Source organism: Ischnura elegans, chromosome 5 (assembly GCF_921293095.1).
Source record: "Ischnura elegans chromosome 5, ioIscEleg1.1, whole genome shotgun sequence".
Lineage (NCBI taxonomy): Eukaryota > Metazoa > Arthropoda > Insecta > Odonata > Coenagrionidae > Ischnura > Ischnura elegans.
This window is the reverse complement of record NC_060250.1, coordinates 109,846,464-109,866,167: the sequence shown is the minus strand read 5'-3', so window position 1 is coordinate 109,866,167 and position 19,704 is coordinate 109,846,464. Positions and strand designations below refer to the sequence as shown.

Sequence of the window (19,704 nt, the reverse complement as noted above, 5' to 3'; positions counted from 1 at the left end):
ATTTTCCCCAAGATCAGTCAAAGTGCCTTACCAGGTAAACTATTCCTATCGCTTTCTCCGATTGCGTAACACAACTGAGGAGATAACTGATATCTTCAAGTCCTAAGTGCGCTAAGTTTCCACATCCGTGGATAGCAAATACTCAAGCCTTATACTCGAGAACTGAGATAGCCTTACACTAACGGTTGGTTAAACTGTCCTAAGAATACAGGGGGAAAAAGTATTTAAACTTTTATTTTAGCAGTCTGACAATTTTCCATAATTATCAGTATTAAATTTAAAAGGTTATTCCATTCACCTACTCAAGGATTAAATTTTAAAACGTTCCTGTATCTCAGAACTCTGGGAAACTCACAGATCTCTGGCAAAATATTTACATAGTGGTAGCCCCCTCAGGTGAAATTATTTGGCGCAATACAGGACCTATACGAAATTCGAATGATTTACAGCTGATTGCATGACATAAAGGTATATACATAATAAATATCATCTACGAATTGCATAATATACGGTTTCTAGCTAGTCTATGGAGATTATCCTTGGTTGAACGACCAGTTGCGGCTTCCGTAAAAAAAAACTTCTCCCAAGATAGAATTTGGTAAGGGAAGGACTTTAGAAATCGATTATTAATTTCATGGTGTCTTTTCTTTTGGATACCTTGACGATTTTTAATGGATATGCTGTATCCTAAATGTCTTACGTAAAGTTCTTCTAATGGATCTTACTTTCTTTCAGAACGGACCGTCATTCTGGCGTCTTTCCACGACGGCAAAATATAATGAAATAACCATCCTCTTCCGCTCGTATTGAAAACATGTAGCACAAGAATGCAGATTTCTCTTCAGCGGTCCTTACATAAGGCTTCGCATTACCTTACACAAATGTACAATTACCATTTTAAAACTGCAGTTTGACTGTTCTGCCCCTGATCCGTTTACCCATGGAATCCAAAAAATCATAGTCTGCGTTTAAATTTTTCCAGAGGCCGTACCAGCAGAATTTTACGCACGCCTAAGTCCAGAGTGGTGTCAAAACCATTCAGACGGGACTCGAACCCGCGACCCTCGATTAGAGGACACGACGCCGCCAACTGTGCCGACAGATTTTATTTAAAATTACTTCAACCGATACAGGCGTGAATCAGTGGAAGTTCGACGTATTGAAGTGAAAAGTAGTAGCACTTTTACCAACCTGGTACCTGGTGGGCGTTGAATAATTTTGGAAAAGTACAACTACCATTCATTTCAATCTAAAATTACTGTCGAAAAATTCACCCCCTTAGTTCTACAGGCGGATGAAAGACAATACTTTTAGACACCTATAAATATTGAAAATTACCAAAAGATTGGCTATGATATTGGGAGAATTTCGATTAAGTACGGAGGAGTGAATCCGTAAAAGTGCACACTTCGGCGCGTCAATAAACAGGAGTGATGCGGGACAGGCGGGAATGAGACGTAGGGGGGGGGGGGGCAGAATGCAATCCTTATGCTCATATAGGGAGGCGATGGGGAGAAAAACGCAAGGGGGGGACGGCGGGAGGAGGGAACTGTGGAGCGCTGCATCCTGTTGTGGAGTGAAAGTCGTAAACTTGAACATGGGAGCTCTCAGACTTAGGCGTACGACTTTGATAGCGTCGCGGTTGTGGGTATCGATCTAGCATTCAGATTTCCGTGCCCACCCTAATGCAGTTACGAGCGGCGAGAAGGAGGCGGGGGTGTTTTAGGGTGGGGGGTAAGGGTGGGAGGGGGGTGAGTGGGTGGAAATGAGGGGAGGGCAAGTGAAGAAAAAGAGCGCACATGCGAACCAACGGGTAACAACATGATCTCAGGGTATAAAGGAGGAAAATCGCAAAGGGTGGATTAAGGGCCCACCAAAAACACCCGACTGGAGAAAGACTTTACAGCATTTAGCGCCATTCCGCTCAACACCAAGCACGAGACTTTTTTTAAAAAAGGTCCGCCGGAGAGAACATGGCCAAAAAAATAGCCTTTCTTGTATCATATACTTTCATGGTGATCGGTAGTAGAAGATTGTTTTCTGAAATTTTGTCTCTCACGTGAGGAATAGCATTTCTCCAGAAGGTAAGTAAGGTTGAAAAGGTTGTATCCTTTCCTTCCATAGTCACCATGTTCCTTTACGAAGAAGAAGTACAGCTTAGCTTACGATTTATGGTTGACTGATAAATAACGATGAATGGTTAAATAATAAAATACTTAAAGGAGGAATGACTTAGTTCAAAACCTATAAAATAATTCTTGAAAGTGAATTATCTATGCTAAACAATAAAGGTTGGATAAAAATTTATATGTAGTAGATTCGCTCATTTTTGCCAAAGTAGGTCATTGCATGGCTAAATGATGCCTACGGTTCCTCAAACTGCGAGAATAGATCATGAGCCAAGTCACCGAAATGAGGTCCAACAAATAAATTAAATTTGCATACATATGAGTGATAAAAATTAATGATCGCCATTTCTGAGAATCAAAATCGTCAATCAGAACCGTCATCCAAAAAGAATGTATTAAATAAATTAGATTTACATCTTCCAACAAGGATTAGTACCTATATCTGAAGAAAACTTGTCGTCATTATGTCAGAATGATGACAGACTTGATACGGTCATATTCGGACATAAAATGGTTTGTACACGTCTGGAATAATGAGACGTTCTAGATGGACTAGGTTGAGTTTGCTAATCGGAAAATATACTACTTGGAGGTGGATACGTGAAAATTACATAAGAGATCAGTTACTTCATTTATAAGCATGGCTGGAAGTTCGTCTCTTCCACTAGCACAAGGCTGAACAAGAAATCAAGTAAGATAAATGAGGTGAGAAGTACACATGCATGTGAAATACTCTGGACTCTTAAGAATTTAATAGTTTAAGACCTTCAAGACTGTGCTAATGAAAATGCTTTCCGAATTCAGATCAAAACAGCGATCTTTTATGACCATGTTTTAAAAAAATTGGTAGATGTTCTACGTTTAACAGCACTCGGCACTATAAGAACAAAACGTCTTCAAGATACGAGAAAAAATAAATAAAATGATACTATTAATTAACAGGGCAAAACTCCTTCACACAATCGTCGCCGTCGGTATGCCATAGTTTCCCCGCCCTGCTTCGTAGCTGCGAACTTGGATTGAGCCAACACAGCCGCGTCCCGCACGATTGGCACAATTTTTTTTTGGCGGATGCACCGAAAGACGAGGTCATTTCCCATCGTAATCACGCCTCGGTTTGAATCATCAAATCGCAATCTCAAATGCAAGGCTCGGAGCGGTTCCTGAGCCTGCGGCCAAGCTGTAACCGAGGGAAGCCATTACCCATGCACCTAAACAGGTTGGTTAGTGCTACCGTGGAGGCGTTCGAGACGTTCCGAATTGCTAACTCCCTGGACTACCATTTCCATGTCCAAAATTCCCCACCAGCGCAAAATCTACGCTGTACTCAGGTATAGTCGGAAGATCATTGTGACTGTATATAGCGACAATCTTGATGGTTTTTGGTAACCGCTCAGTGGATCAAGACCGTTCCCTCCAACGCACCAAAATCATTGACCCCAACGAATAACAGCATTTTAAAGAAAATCAAGAGGAAAATAGAATCTTACCAAGATCACCCAACAGTAAATAGAAGCGATTTTCCAACAGGGTTGATTATTATAGTATTCTACCGATTAAGGTAGGTTTCCATGAAGTACTTAAGAAGCATTCAGGGTAAATACCCTTTCTTCAAGCACTTCCTCTTCAATTCAAAACAAGGCATACCCCCTTCATCCTATCTAAAAATCCTATTCTTTTCCTTCCTCTCCTACGTTTACCCAACATTCCACCCTCTAATACAGTTTTCAACGTACCATCCCCGCTAAGTACTCGCTTCATCCAAACCCTCCGTCTCCTCTGTATCTCATCTATAAGCTGCCTATCTTCCCTAAGTATGTCCACCACTTAGCCGTTCCTCTTCCTCTCCGTCCATTTCACCCTCTCCATTCTTCTCTCGTCTTCTTTCCTCAGTGTCCACGTTTCCGCTCCGTAAAGAGCAACACTCCGGATCAGACTCTTCACTAATATTTTCTTTAAGCTCTTACATAATGACCGTCTCATAAGCTCCGTCCTGTTCATGAACGCCTCCTTTGCCAATGCAATTCTCTTCCCGATGTGTTTTCCTGCTGTAGGTATTCGTATTCCTCAGGATAACAAGCAGAAAATACCCATTAAGAACGAAGAGTGCAGAAAGAAATTCGTCGCAACCACAGGGATTGTTTAACAATATTACGCAAAGATATTTCAGCCACTTTGAGTGGTCAAATAATCTTGTTCCGACCACACTCCAATTATTAATATACAATACTGCAACAAGGTAACAAGCAGAAAATATCCATTAGCGCTCAGGACCTGCTATAACGAGAATCACCAGGTAAGCAAAGGGTATACAATATTAGTAAAAAATGATTATAAGGTTAAGACATCTTAGTGGACAAATGTAATTGAGATCACAGGAAAAACTTTTCTTTTTATCTCGGTTTATTCACGCCACCACTTTACCCTTCATCCGACATTTTAAGATGAAATTTAAAGAAGATACCAGAGTCAAACTGATAACTTAATGATAAAAATTCGTAAGCAAGTGAATAAATCAAAAGAAACAGACAAAGTCTTCGCTCTCTCGCTTAAGTTGCTCCAAATATACGGTGAAATTAAATTCTAAAATCAACAACGAAAGACAAAAATTCAATCAGAAGTAATTTCATATATTGCTAAGCGGGACAAAAAAAACTCCGTAGTAATATATTGGAAAATGCTTTATGAGTGTAGTCTATAGTTATTTCAGAAAAATTGTGGTCCTAAAATAAAGAATAAGGAAAGCAAAAAAAAGGGTACTCACCAAATTAGTATTGAACATTACTGCATAAGGAAGACTTGACTATCACAAAGTTTAGGAACCTTCAGCCGCATACAAAACCTGTAAAATAAAGAGGAAAAAAGTTGTAGACGAAACACATGAAAAAGATACTTTGTTTAAAAAGACGAGCTCTTGGAATAAGGAATTTACTGTCTACGAGCCCAACATCCAACACGCTTCACTTGAAATACCGCAATAAGAAAAAGTTATGTCCTTCCATGAAACCATAACATCAACGCTACTGCACCAGAGAATACTATGCAATTTAAACAACCCCGGTGAAGTATACTGCAGCAAAAAATTCGCACGGCTTAAAAAAAATCAATACGCATGCAAAACGTCGATAAAATTTTATCGCAATTGCGTATGTTTTGAAAGACGCGACCGAAACTGAACGGTAATTTACATTCCCTTCACTCAGCAACACAATAAATTGCAGGTTTTCAAAAGCATTGCACTGCTCGATTCCGACGTTAAAACTTGAAAGCTGCGGGAAACGGCCGCGAAGCAAAAGGGTTAGGGAAAGAAAGTCGTGCGCCAAATTGCAACTAAAAACTTTTAAAACCTTAGCGAATGAAAAAAAAGAATAAATAAACACCATGCCATGTCCGTAACAACCGGTTAGGAGCCGGGAAAAACAAAATGAAAATAAAAAACACTATAACCCCACCCGCTCCGTCCTCCACCTCCCATTTACTACCAACAAACCTATACTTACGGCATAATGAAAGAAAAAATGCCCATGTTAAAAAAGAGCGCATATTCCCTCGAATGAGGTACCCACGGCGAGGAAGGGTAAAACGTTGGGTGGTAAGGGGATGCCACGGTTGTGCTACGGACAGGGAAGTTGGGGAAATACGAGGGGGTGGAAGAGGGCAAGGTGCATAAGGGCAAAGAAAGAGTAAGGGAAAGAAGTGGTTTTGAGCACTCCGTAATTACACGATCATGCCCACTTCCACCTTAACTTCTTAAAGTAGTAGAAATAATGAGAATGCACTCCTGGGGGGAGGAAGGAGGTAGGCATGCATTTTTAAATGCAACGCCGAGAGGGAAGGAAAGGTGACGCTCAAGGAAATGGAATAAAGGAGGCGGAGGGAGGGAGGGAGAGAGAGAGAAAAAGAAAGAACGCAGAGGAAGAGGGGTTCACGGAAAGGAAAACGAATAACACAGAAACGCCGCGGCATAAAAATCGCCACACGAGTGAACTCACAAAAAGCTCCTTCCTCTCTTCTTCTCCATTCCTTGCCCTTAAGGAGGTAGGTTCGCAATTTCACCATCAAAAACATACACTCGTCGCGTATTTTATTGAAAAAATGTTAACCAGCATATGCGACATCAATCGAGGTTAAAAGGTTAAATTAGGGCAACACACTGGAAAATTCAACCCTTAAATTTTTAGTTAAAATTTAACTAATTATAAATGCTTATTCAGAGTAATTTTGAAAACAACCTCTTCTCCACAGAGAAAGGATTTTCCCATCGGGTAAATTATTCACGAATGTAGGTTCGTGACTGAGCGATCTAAATGAAACACTTTTCGCGTATTTTAACGAATAATACGTTTTTCCATCACAAAAGACGTCCATTTATGTAAAAACCAGTAAAATTAGCAAGCAAGAAATATGGATGATTTAATTCTCACATATTTAATTTAATACTTTTACCAGTAATTTAGGCGTCCCTTGACGCCTTTCCAATGTAATTAAGTGATTTCACTTCAATGTTAGCATTGATTCGCTACAAAAAATGGTAGTAACACGTTCATGTGCCTAAACTTTATTTTTACGATGGTTTTTTGATGATGATTTTTTATTTTTAACTTTATTTTTCTTCTAATGGCATTATGAAAATCATATCAATTTTGTATCCAAATGATACTAAAGTATATACCCCAACAGGGATCAAGATTTCGCCTTCACTTATTACTAGTATCGAGCCTTTACAAAAATGTTCAATTTAAAATGCCAGTTCAAGAAATTTTTTTGTTTCGTCGATTTTTTTATGACGCAAAGCCCAATTTTTATGGCAGTCATTTGATCCAATTGGTAATGCTAGAAGGGAATGTTTTGAAAATTTCCTAAAAAGTGACACAATCTCCGTTTCTAGCACTTACCTAGCCAACCTCGTTCACGGTTGCTCTTCCCTCAACTTTCACTGTGCCCGCCCAATGTTCCCTGCCCTTCAAAATTCCACCATACGATCCTCAACACAACACCACCCACCCATTTCTCCTCAAAGTCTCCCTCCCACCGTCTCGTCCAAACTTCCCCTCCAGGCCATGTATGTTTATGGGCCAGGAATATTTTTTTTCCTTCCGAAGCGAAGACAAAGAGATAAATTTTGATTGCTCTCCCTGTTGGCTTCCCCTTTATTGTCGGGGTCTAGACCAATTACGGGAGTGAAGAGGGTGGTGAGGGGGGGATGTACTGAGGCCGTTGCATTGGCCGCGTGTTGAGTTGGGAGTGCATCGCGAAGGTCGACAGCGGGCGGGGTTGCCCACCCAAGGATATATCCAAGCTGCGAGGCGGTCCAACCGTACGCTTCTCTCCTTCTACATATGGGGATGCGTAGCCACCTCACATAACCCACCACCACTATGACGTATTCATGTATTAAGTGGGCTAATCTCACTCTCTCGACTGGTCGTATTTTGTCTTTTTTCATGGCGCAGTACGTGAGTGAAACTTACATACTACGTCACGAAACTAAACGTTATCATCTTGAAGTTTCCGGGGTATATAGCGGATGTAGCAATAACAATTTAAATAATTTTAATTCCTCATAAAACAAATAGTACATTAAATGTGTTTTACAAAAAAGATTTGGAATTAGACATCTTTCAGACTTTAACTTCGCTTTGGGGTTGCATACTCACTCATTTGCAAATAAATATCAAATTGGCCAGTGCTACATTCATTTTTTCAACAAGCACTTAACTGCTAAAGTGCAAAAACATAGTATTTTAAATAGGAACATTATTGCTATAATTAATATAAAGTATTCTACCGAACCGGTAAGTTTGCATGGAATTTCACAAAGCATTCTGGCAGTCTCTCCTCCCCTTATAGATTTCCGTCTTCAATTCAAAATAATGCCTACTCCGTTTCATTATATCTAAACATCCTATTTTCTTCCTTCCTCTCCCTCGTTTACCTAACATTCTACCTCCAACACTGCTTTCAAAATGCCCTCCCCGCTAAGGACTCGCTCCATCCATATCATGACTTAGTACCAACTTAAAACTTTCGTTATCACCTTGAAGTTTCAGAAATATGTAGCGCAGGTATGTAATTACAATGATAATTTTGATTCCCCATAATACAAATAATACATGGCATATGTTCAAACAAAGATTTGGAATTAGACACCCGATGAGAATTTCGCCTCCCTTTAGGGTTACCGACTAACTCATTTACAAATAAATTTCACATTGACCTTCGCTACATTCATTATTTTAAACATGCCCCTAACTCCTCGAGTTCAAACACAAAATATATAAAATAGACATAAAGTACATATTGGTATTAGTGTCCAAAAATGGAAATTGTAGAAAAAAAGAAAAAAGTACAACACTTCAGTATATCCCTGCATCTCTCTTCGTGCATTGGCGGCAGCTCTTATTTTATACAAGTGAGGAAAAAACTCAACCTTTGAGCATCTCATCTATTAGAATGAGGTAAACATTTTTTATATGAGATACATGAAACATCGATAGGGACTACTTTCTATACCTACTCTGAAAATATCAAGCTGACTGTCTCAGGTTTAAACCAATAATAAGTCATAAAAAAACCATTGAAGCGGGAGAGATACGTCGCGACGTCGCGTCGTCTAAAACTGAAATTATTTGAATTTTCTAGACTTCACAGACTCACTAACTCACCTAGTGCTTCAACCCGGTAGCAAGCAGATAAATGAGGGTAGAGCTCTCCCCAGACTAATGAAGAGACGAGTGAGTTACAAAAATTCAGGTTAGTGCTTCTTTCCCAAGACATCTAAGAAAGGTATACTACTTAATAAGAAAGAATTCTCAATACAGCATAAACATGATATTGTATATTGCTATTGTTGCTTGTAGGGCTAAGAACCTATTTGAGTGATTGAATAATTTTAAAAAATCGATAAGATTGGAATGGCCGGTATTACCTAATAAGGTAATTGTAAAAAAAAGGCCATCGATTATATTTCCGAAGACTCCCCTTCGATCAGAGGCCAAATGCTCTATTACTACTAGGCTACCACACTCTCAACTTTTTCTCTTCCCATATCCGGCCTTTTCCGAAAAATTCCAGACCGCGTAAAAATATGTGCTCTATGAATTATTCATCTTTAACGATGGCAAAAACATGAATACGTATAGTGAAAAAATTAGTCTCGACACTAGCTAAGTAGAAATAAATATATAATGAATTTAAAAGCTTGGAGAATCGCCTGGTTGACATGATGTGAATGAGATGTTTAGATAGTGCTCGTATGAATATAATATTGCATGCGTAACACCGCAGATAGTTTTTCTCCCGGGTAACCATATTTGCAATAGAATCACGAAAAATTAGGGTTGACCCCGAAAAATAGACATATTTAGCATTTAGATGCATAGTGGTTGACAACATGAAGAGTTCGAGTTCCCAGTAATTATAATTTCTTCATTATCCTAATTTGAATAAATTACAAATAGCGATACGTATATTAAATGTATTAACGCTCCATGCGTATAATACAGTTAAGACTAGGACCAAATTCTCGTAAAAAATCTGACTAAGATAGGTCTAATTAGAATAGAAAGATGTATAAAAGATTCGTGCATGGGAGAAAATAAGAAAGAAAATTACAGCGCCAAGCGACAGTATTGTGTCGTGTTCGGAGGTCGGCTCATAAGGACGAAGCTGCAGAGTAGGTATTTACCACTGACCTTCGCGTACCTCCGAAGAAGAAAAGAAAACTATAGAGAGTCAGGGCGTACCCCAAAGTAGGCAGGTACTCTTTTCAACTGACAGAGAACCTTCTCTAAAGAAATGTGCCGCGGTGAAAAGTGAATATTTCCAAGGATGGACTTCACTCAAAACCATATTCGGGACGACGTCTAGCGTAAAGAAAGAGACGCATTCGCCACACCTCACTGGCGTAAAAACTAAGTATAGGAAAGGAAGACCTTAAAGTCGTCTGCATTTTCCCACCTGATTATAGGGGTGGCTGAAAAAAGCAACGTTCTCTCTTTGTCTGGCTGGCAGAAAAGTGCAGCATTTCACATAATACTTAAACTGAAAACAGTTCTACCTTGTCATGAAATTTAAAAAGCTACACTATTTACGCGAGCTCATGTATGATGAACTGAATTACAGTGACGCATTACCAGTGCCATCAATTTACATATGTTTTCAATAAGAATTGATTTAACTACATTCCAAAATAAATTTCTTAGTTGCCGTAGATGTAAATGCATCACAATGTCCAAATATACTAATGGGTACTCGGAAAACATCAAATTTATCTCGGAATATTTATATTTTCAAAATAAATTACTAACAACGGCAGATTACGTTCCCCACTGCTTGCGACTAAAGTAAAATTTAAAATATGTTTGCAATATTATGTGTTTCGATTTCAATGTATTCGGCAAAATTATGATTGAAGTCGTAAGGGATGGAAGGTTTAATACCTCTACCGAATACATGTATAATTAAGGTAACACGAGTAAAAGAACCGCATGAAAATGTTTCAACGTCAGTAAATTATATTAACACAATCATCGAATTAAGCCTTAGTATTCAAAGTATCTTTTTTTAAACGGATGCCACGTATGGCTACCAAAATTGCATACGACAAAAAAATTGGGCCATTAAAGTTGAAAAATCACTTTCTAAAAACTTCAATTTTGGCATTGCGTTTCTTTCAAGTATATTTTTCTCCAAAAATTTTACGTATAATTTGTTGCGCGGTGAAAAGGACTCATATAAAGTCCCAATTTTTCCAGGAAAGCTTGAGCAATTTTTCCCATGAGGAAACCAATAAATGTTAGCCATAAGGAAGAAAATCTCTTCCTTAGAGAAATTTTAGCATATTACATACAATGCATATGTACCAAAATAATGCAAGGAAAAAAACATTTCTCGAGGAATCCCAAGAAAATAATTTGTGAACACAGATTTCCTACGGTCGTATCACAAGCAAATCTAATTCTAAGAATAAAAAAAATGGATCACGTTGCCTTCTGTGAATGAAATGTATTCATGATGAGCGACGACCTAAATTCCAATTACAAAACAGAAAAGACTAGAGAAAAGTGAATAACAAGATGAATATGTCAGTTTATATGTATAGAACAAGACACATAATTAAATACTAATAATATTACTCCAAAAAGGTGATATGAGTATAATTTCTACGAACTCCTAAAAAGAAACAGATACAATTACCCAGAAAAATTAAAAGATGTATTGGAATGAAAAATCCTTACATCTTCTGTGAACTTGTGAGCCTGTAAATACTTTGCAGACGACCGTGATGATTGATTAAAGATGAAACAAAATATTTCGCTGGATTTAAGGAAAAAATATCATAAATCTCCTCTAATACATTAAATTTACTCAATAAGACAGCTATCTAAAATGTCACTTATAATTTTGGGATCTTAACTAACGAGAAATTATTGAGATGTACATTTATTTTTCGATATTCAAAGAGGATGGACTGAAAAAGCTACGACCGCGTTTGAAAAAGGAGCATTAGCTACAGGACAAAAACTTAATACGCAACGCAACGTGTGGAGAGTACATTACTTGAAACAAAAAATTAATTGCTTGAACGTACAAATATTTTGAGGTAGTTGAAATGTTTTTAGTGCGAGATACAAAAAATTTTAAGTGAATTAAAGAGAAAAGTCTTTTTCTAACATAAGTTTCAAAATGAATTACTAAGAACTCTAACCAAATAGTAGGAGACAAAATGATTTAACCCATAGGCCAATTCATATTTGCATGAAACATGGTAAATCCACCTCGGATGTAACAAGAGCCGCATAATTGTGAGCGCTAAGCAGCACCGGATTAACTCATCAATTATGAGAGCCGGCCAAAGCCACTTACAGCACTGGCGGACAAAGGAGAGCAGGAACCTACGTTTCTCAGGGCGAGGCACATTTGCGGTCGCGCAAGGCCGCTCATACCCACATACCAGCAGGTGCGTGAATAATGTACTCATGTAAAACGTACCCTTCGGAGGAGATTATGTCCCTTCGCACTTATCAGCCCAAGGGTCACGTGTTCGAATTTGGTCGGTAACATCATTAACGACACAATCGCAGGGCCAGGAACCCCTCATGCACAAATTGCATACGTACTGTCGACGAGATAAGGGAGTCATAAGAACGAAAAGCAACTGCGGGGAATATCCCAATAATCTTGAAAAATGCGTATATACTTCTAGCATAGATTGAAATCAACCTAGTTGGGGAATTAAGCGTAATAACTACGTCTCATCCGATAAACATAATTTACATATAACGTAATAATACTAACTTAATAATGAAATACAAATTATGTAAAACCTGATATATAATAACTCCTGTAATATAAAATAATTCCTGAATAACCATCGTTAGATAGCAATAAAGCATTTATTAACACTCTAAATTCGGGTTATATCAATTACATCGTGATGATATCCTGGATTTAAATTAAAGTCGTGAGGGTTAAAATAAATTTTCATAGGAGATTTTCAGGGTTTATGAAAGCAAAGGGAAAACTCCAGTTTTTAGCGCTATAGAATAAAAAAATAACAATGAGCGTACAATGAAAGGAACAATCACGACACAAAGCTGCTGAAAAGGAGAAAAGTAGTGGCACAAGTAGGAGAGCGCGGTATACTATTCAGATCAAATGGATGGAAAATGATCTAGATGTAATAAATGAAGTGAGATTCCCGTGATAAAGGCCAAGACTAGGGACTTGAAACGGCTTAATAAGGCTGTGAATTAATCATGAAGTATTAGATTAAATTTTTTTAAATTCCGTTGCCATGACTAATTTTATTCTTTCGTGGGGAAATAAAAAAGTGACTAAAAGATACGAATTTACCACAATATTCCCACTTTCTTGAGTTCCCAGAAATACATACACCGGATACAGTGATTGTGAGAGAAAACTTGAAACATGACCGCCTACCTCAAAATGACGAGAAGATTTTAAACGCATTATAGCATCATGCACTATCGAAAATAAGATCCGAATATATACTACAAATATGAAAAAGGCCCATGGCTAAAACTGAAGAGCTCAGCACAAATGTATTAAAATGCAGGAATTTTACGCTTTCCTGGAGAATAGAATTAAAACTCGAAACTAAAACGTCGGCTGCCTTAGATTTTCTTACCCGCGAGATCACCCGAAAAAAGTAAATTCACAATACAGGAGTTGGAATTCCAGAGCTACAGACCATTGTGCGTGTAAGGAGACGTATAATATGGGCACTGTCCAATCCGAAATAATTTCCAAGAAGAACTGTATATTGATCACTGCTAAAGAGGCATTACAAGAAATGGAGCCTTGTAAAATTAAAAAAAAATGGTAATGCAATGCACGGGAGAGAGCGATGAAAGTGAGATAAAACGAAAATTTCCGTCTCAAAACGTTTATTTTCAGCAAGAAAAATAATAAATGTAATTATAAAATTGCAGATAAAATAAAATAAAAATGAGAGGGTGAATACTGCTAACAACATATAAAGTATTCGTCAATGCATAAAAACTGTTTAATCCCACTCACAGATTTTTAAATATTGATGCTGATGTCCGCGATCAGATTTTGGCGGCAACCATTTTCAAACCTCCCTAAAAATCACACTTACAAGAGTATTTCCAAGTATTACAGTTCAACGCATTGCAAGACCAAAAAAAGGTACATATTCGAAACAAAAAAAATTTATCTCAAGTTAAGGAAGCACCTAAATTCGAATGGCTAAATGTAGAGCCCTAAAAGGGGCAAATTATATTGTTCCCTTACGATACGCTTTAAACTACGTGCAAGAATTCGTATGGGCTACGGCTATGGCTTCATTTTTAAGGCTCCAATCACGTTACTGAGGCTGACGTATAGACCTGAATACCGCAGGGATCAAGTAACAAATATCATTGAATGCAAAGTATTTAATTAAAATTGAAACGGTGGCCTTAGAAAAAAATATCTAGCGCATTCAAATGCTACTTCAGGTATCTACAGATTATTCTCTGGATTATCTTTCTCACGGGATGATCTTCAATTTGCCTAGGAACGCTGAATATGGTTTCGCTGATGGTAGCTCGCGTCGCCTTCATGATGGCTTGAGATTCTTCCTTCCTCCCCAATTGCTACCCATGAGGTATCGACGGATTCATATTGCGGTAACAGTCATATCGCGTTCATAATGTTTCCTTATTACTTAACTCTACTCCCTCTCCTAGGATTTTGGGTGAAAAAGTCTCGATCTTGTATTCCCGGCCTCTAAAGCGTATCCCTGAAGATCTTTGCAGGATCTCAATTAGGGATGGACGGATCCAGGATTTTTTTCGGATCCGGATTCCGATCGGATCCTTCATTTTCGGAGCCGGATCTTTCGGATAGGATATTTTCGGATGTAAATGCATTTTCACATTCCTGACGCAGAGATTCCCCCGATGATTGTTCAATCTATTGGGAAGAGTCACACCATGTGCTAGTTGTATTTTGCCTTTTTTATTTTCCACGGCTGAAATTCTCCTACGTAACCTCTGCGAGAGCTTTCAAACAATACGGTTCATGAGTAGGACAAGAATCGCATGCGACGGCGCATTCAAAGATAGAATCGGAACTCTTTCCACCCTTATGGGGCATTCACTGAAGCTATTATTAAAAATTTCGGATCCAGATCCGATGTCTTCCGCGACTTTGGATCCGATGTATCCGATGAAGGGTAATATCCGCGGATATTTGGATACGAGGTATCCGATCCGACCATCCCTAATCTCAATCCATCTGCCACTGTTAGTGTGGTTATGAAAGACTCAAAATATACCACTCAGAAGACCACGGAACGAAGGATGGAAATAAAATATCTAGCCGGGACAGGGGCGCAGCCAAGAATTAAGGCTGGAGGTTTAGGCGTAACTAATACTGGGGGATATGGAATACCCGCCTGGGTAAGCGGGAGGTGCGGGGGCCATCCCCCAGAAAAATTTTAAGATTGCTTCAAGATGGTGTGTCTTACGGCTTCCTGAGGGGTATTTTATTAATCCTTACACTATTCTATAAGTAATAATAATCCAATTAAGTAAAATGGATTAAACTTAAAAATTTCTATGGGCTCTTGGGGGAGGGTTTATCCCCAAAAATCCCCCCTCGCTGCGCCACTGAGCCGGGACCCCCACAATCCGGAGCTAAAAATTCCACTAGTCTGGAAAGACAAAATCAGCTATTGGATAAACAAAAATTTTTACGAGTGTTTTACAGAAAACTCTCTAAATGGTTATCGTATTAATTTCAACTCGTATCTTTGGGAAACAATTAGAGGTACCGGATAGCAGCACTGATTTCTGATCAAATTGAGGCTGAAATACAGAAAACGGTGCCATCCGGGAAGTTTACAGAGATATTGACCAGATATATCTGCTGTCAGCAGCAAGTGGGATGCCGTCCAGACTGGGAAATAGAAAATTATCGACATCTCGGGTGATGAGCTCGGAGAACATCCACAACGAACACCTCTTCTCCGCTTCCATGACTCATGTACATGTAATTTACGGACATGAATATTTGAATTGAGAATCAATACCATTATCTTATACATCTGGATGCAAAAGAAACAATTTATGACATGAAAAGACTGAAGAAGTCTGTCTCTACTCCTAAGCAAATGAAAAATAACTCCAATTTTTAAGTTCGTTAATCGAGAATGGAATTCACCAAACCAATCCCCAACGGAATATAGGTTTTAGTGATCCATTAAACACTTTGACGTCATGCGCGTATTGGAGAGGGCTGCGGACCATTTGGAGAATGTGATTGGTTTGCGGACTCCCTGCAGGCCTAACAGACACAGCGGGAGACTGAATGATGGGAGCGGAAGAAGTCGGGCCTACTGCGTCACGAGGGACGCAATATCACAAGGGAAAAGGTGAAGGGAAGGGTATGCAAATCGCATAGTTTATAGGAGGTAAGGAGTTTGGATAAGAAAAGTTCTTATTAATTATAGAGTAGAATTAAAGGGCCTAAGGTAAAGTGCAAAGTTGCGCTTGCGTTAAAATGCATTACATGCCATTGAAACAATAAATCCAGAAGCTGGGGAAATTCAGAATTGAAAAACACGAAAAACATCGAGTAGAATCTAGAAGAAAAGTCCGAATTGCGTGATTCTTGGCCTTTAACACGTTGCAGTTAGCTCGCCAGTACTGAAAAGACCTGATAAACTCATAATACCATGATTGATATACATAGTCCCAAGGTATAACGAACAGTACTGAGCTAGGTAAAGGTTTGCTTGTATGTGAATGAGATAATTTTACACGAAGGTTATGGGGGTGCTCACGCAAAAAAAAACTTTACAAAGAACTCAATAGGTGTTACAAGGTCCTTCAAGGACCAAAAATTGAACTAGCGCTGTACTGATTACGAGGAAAACAATAAGTACCGGCTAATATGCCAGACATGATGAAGGATTTTCTTTCCGCTTGTACCGTACTACACGACCCTGTACGACTACAATGATGAAAAATGGAATTCACATACCGTATGCAGGACCATGTGAACCTCTTGCGTTCCATCAGTGTAAAGACCAAAATGTTGGTTTTGATACATAACGACAGATCTATTCTATTGGCATCTGAAATGAATGCATTCAGGATAGAGGCCCAGTTCAATTCTATTGGACAAAGGTGATGCACAACGAAGTTCTGACCAGTAGATTTCACCACCGTATTACAAGTTTCCAGGAATTCCACATGGAATTAAAACTAGGGAACTGTGATTGCCCATTATTCTACCCGCTTAGTCAACACAATCTTCACACAACGCATGGAATAGTATAACTTAACAAAGCAAGTTATTCATCCTGGCCTTCGACCTGAAGACGTCTGGTGGAATCCTGGCGAAAGTGTCGTCACCTCTGACAGCAAAACCCGATGAAAACGCGGGAAACCGAGAGATCCACGAATTATGAACGCCACGGAAGACTATAACACAAGTTCTTCATCCTTGGGTATGAATCAAGAAATCAAATTTTCTAAGTATAAACTTCTCTCGCTCTGTTCTATGAACACGAAGAGGACAGAAACACTCCCAGCGAACACAAAAGTAAAACAAAAGCATAAAATCAGGTACAGGTACAAGAAGAAAGCAATACGGGACACTTCGATCGCCCATCTTCACACCCGCTAAGCCGCCATACTCCTCGCGCAGCGCATAATTCAGTTCCGTAAGTTCTCCAGCCTCATGTATGCAGCACGAAACTAAGTTTTCCTAGCGCAAAATCTCTCACCCCCTCCCCCCCCCCCTAAAGAGGGCAGGAAAGAAAACACAAGCACATTGGCCGTCCACCCTCCCCCTCCCAGCGAACGCCAAAATTACAACAAAGAGAAACCTCCGAAAATCGAATAGAGGTAAAAGGAGCTATTCTGCGCCCAACATAAGACGCGGCGGGATGCCGCGCGCTCCACGTGGGGCGTAACCTTAGGGGAATGAAAGGGATGCTGGAGAGACAAAAGGACAACAAAAAGAAGTTGACAGAAGCGGCTCGATTTTTCTTTTCCATTCAAGCGCTAGGGTACGGACGTGGTGGAGTACTTAGGCGGAGGAGCACTACCGATTTGCCCTCAAGGGTGAATTTGCTATTCACGCTGGGTCTTTGATGTGAAATGTTAAAGGGAAAATTTAACTGACGTCCTGCCTATCTCCAACCACCCAACTCTTTTGACCACTCCCACAACTCTCCTGACCTTTCCCCCTTCGTCAAAGGCAAAACGCGGAAGATTACTATTGAAGAGCTCATAGCATTGTGCTGACTGAGATGGGATATGAGAAAAAAATTAATTCAAGAGGACTCTATCAATACCTCGGTATGGAGTTGAAGGGAAGGAAATCGATAGAAAATGAATCGGAGATATTGAGGACGATGAAAATTCAGGGAGAATTGATATTGAAGTACAGCGGAAAGGATTGAGTAGCGGAGAACCAGGATTTCTCAGAATGGAACACGAAGAAGTGAAGGACATGAAGTAATAAAGATCAAGTAGTCGGGAAAATATTGATAGCAACAGTTGGAGAACTACGATGGGCAGAAAAATGGAGCTAACTTCTCTCTATTTCACATTATTAAGTGAAAAGAAGGGAATAGTAATGAATATCATGATAGTAGGATGGGTAGAGACTAAAAGACTATGCTTCCTAAGTTAGGCTACCTAAAGAAACATGAATATTTTCCACGGGTATGCAAAAATAACTCTACCTATCCAATAGGAACCCAATAAAATAGAGCCCATGCTTGACAGAGTGGCTTCGTGAAAGGATCTTACCTACGATTCTAATAGTAAAACTGCACTAAATATTTATGCCTGGAAACTTCCTAAGTAATTAGGCTTTACAAACCTACCGTATATATGTATGTTAATCTTAAATTCCTTTATGGCTCTTCAGCAGATATAGCTGACCATCAAAATTTGCAAGTTATTCACTGAATTCTGGTTGAACGGCGAAATGATTAACGTACCTCGTATTCCCCTAACTTCCCAGCTATTTTCACTTAGGTCGCGAATCAAATTTCACTTAAGGTTTTTAATTCTTTATTTAAGTATTTCACTGTTCTTTAGCCACTGAAACAACCGATTTTTTACACTTTTTATTTGTTGAGGGTCACCATGTTTACGTTGATGGAGGGTCTAGAAGAGAAGTCATCAAATAAAATATGATTATGAAAACATTCAGCTGCATTGAAATCATTGCTTTAATTCTACTCAATGGTAAACCACATTGCAAAAATTAACAGAGGTGCTTTCAGTAATATCTATAACATAATTCACAATTCGACCAGTGGCATAAAATAGTTGCTTACTCAGTTCCTAACTCTTAAATCCATATTAACAGGCGGCTTGATGAAAAATCAAGTTCCCTTCATATTCTAAATCAGACCCAGATAGGAGCGAATAAGAGAAACGGACGGTAATTAGCACAAGGCCATTTTAACAGCGCCTTTTCGTAGCGCAGGTACTGTACAACGTTTGAGCTTGAGGCATCCTCAAAAGTGGTATGATAATCTCATAAAACAAACTAGCATGAAAAAAAACACAAATAAAAGCGCATGTTCTACTCATCCTTTCTATTCACAACTATTATTTACGAACGTAAAAGTCCAAAAATCCTTTCATAAATTAGGAACCGAGCTCTTTGCACATTTACCAGTTTTTCAACGCCCCATTCTAAAATGACAATCGAGCCCTTATTACGGATGAAACAAAATGAAGAAAAGCTTTCAATATCCAGAAAACAATCCCGAAATGCACGCGGGCTATAAATGAGTACGTCGCTAGCTCGTAAAAAAGGTCCGTGCATTAAATTTACGAACGGAAGCACGACGACCGCAATTTTGTGAACATTACGCGCAAAAAAAATAGGATTCGCACTTCAAATAATCACACGCGACCGAACAAAATTAAGGGGAACACCACCCTGGACCCCTTTCAACAACGAAATCAAGGCTTATATCTGAATGCATTCCCCCCCACCCAATACTCGCTGCTAATGGCCCCGACATCCAAAAGTTACCAATGCCGCTAATCAGGAGGACCTTCGGTGA

General features: G+C 39.1%; 1 protein-coding gene across 1 annotated transcript in view; it reads right to left on the bottom strand.

The window, feature by feature from the left end:
- Positions 1-19,704, bottom strand: part of LOC124159763 (protein bric-a-brac 2-like) — a 779,585-nt gene that overhangs the window by 513,335 nt on the left and 246,546 nt on the right. Inside the window, exon 7 of the mRNA XM_046535677.1 lies at positions 4,894-4,971. The gene's annotated coding sequence lies outside the window, so the exon portion shown is untranslated. The remainder of the gene's footprint in view (positions 1-4,893; positions 4,972-19,704) is intronic.